Here is a 1267-nt window from a genome sequence, read left to right as displayed (position 1 = left end):
AAAAAACAACTTGTTTCTCAATTTTTTTTATACATAAAACAACACTAAAAATTTTACTAATCCAAAAAATAAAAATACCAAATTTTCTTTACATTTACAATTAACGAATAATAACTTCAATATTCTATATTTCCATCCAGCCACGTCGTTTGAAAACGCACATTACCGAGACCACCGTGAAAAAGGGAAGGATGTTACAGTTTTTAGATCCGAAAAGCCCAGGGAGAGCCAGCGATTACCCAAACAACGTCCCCAACACGAAGAAAAACACGGGAATATCCATACCATGTGCTCGGAAAAAAGAAGCTATCCAGCAAGAGTGTAACACAAAGTACTATAGTTCGTAGCGTTACTCGGTTCGCCAGCGGCGTACACACAGAGAAAAGGCGAGGGTAGCGTAAAAATAAAATGGTCCACGTAGGACCATGGATCATTATGTGTACCAGTGAGAGAGAGGTACCTACATAAAGTCTGTCCGAAAAACAATTATCAAGAGCGAGCGTGGAACCATAATAATTTGCGAGAAGTATCGTCGTCGGTGTAATGCGTGGCGTCGTTTTCTTCGAAAGACGAAAACGAGCAGCCCGAGGGCGAGCGTGCAACGACGCCGCCCGATACACTGGGTGGTAAGTCCATGGGTGCACCACGGTGCAATCAGTTGCAGCAACAAGCTCGACTGTGCAGTTGTGGTGGTGCACCGGGGCGGTATGGAGGGGCGAAAGTATGACGAGAAGAGCACAGCGGCGGACGAGAGGAGAAGGGGAGAAGGAGATTGTTAAGTTATGTTAGTCGATGCACGGGTTTGTTTGCGTAGTCGGTGACGGTGTATAGCGGCGAGCGGCAACCGGGAGAGGAGAACGACGGATGAAAAGAGAAGAAGAGGAAAGGGAGAAAGGCGAGGTTGCGACCAGGGGTGCCAGGGGGTCTGGCCCAAGCCTGTTTGTCGGTCCCGTTGCCCTATAATCGTGGTATACGGATAATGGTTTGGGTTAAGGGACGCCAGGATGAACCGAGCGAGAGGGGAAAGGCAAGAGGCAAGAGAGGGATGGACGTGTATAGAGAGGAGCCAGCAGCAGCAGCGGCGGCAGCGGCGTCGAGACAGGGCAGTTTCGGACGCCCTGCTTTTCAGAGACGAGAAGGACCAACCCGACCGACGCACAACCAATCGAGCGAAACTTTCGCTGGCTCGGCTCACTCGTCATTTGCCAAAGCTCTTCTTTCGATCTTGCTGCCTACCCACGGAGCCGAGCAATCATTTCTGACCCCG

This window comes from Habropoda laboriosa, unplaced genomic scaffold (assembly GCF_001263275.1).
Source record: "Habropoda laboriosa isolate 0110345459 unplaced genomic scaffold, ASM126327v1 scaffold578, whole genome shotgun sequence".
Lineage (NCBI taxonomy): Eukaryota > Metazoa > Arthropoda > Insecta > Hymenoptera > Apidae > Habropoda > Habropoda laboriosa.
The sequence above is the reverse complement of the archived record's forward strand: the minus strand, read 5'-3'. Positions refer to the sequence as shown.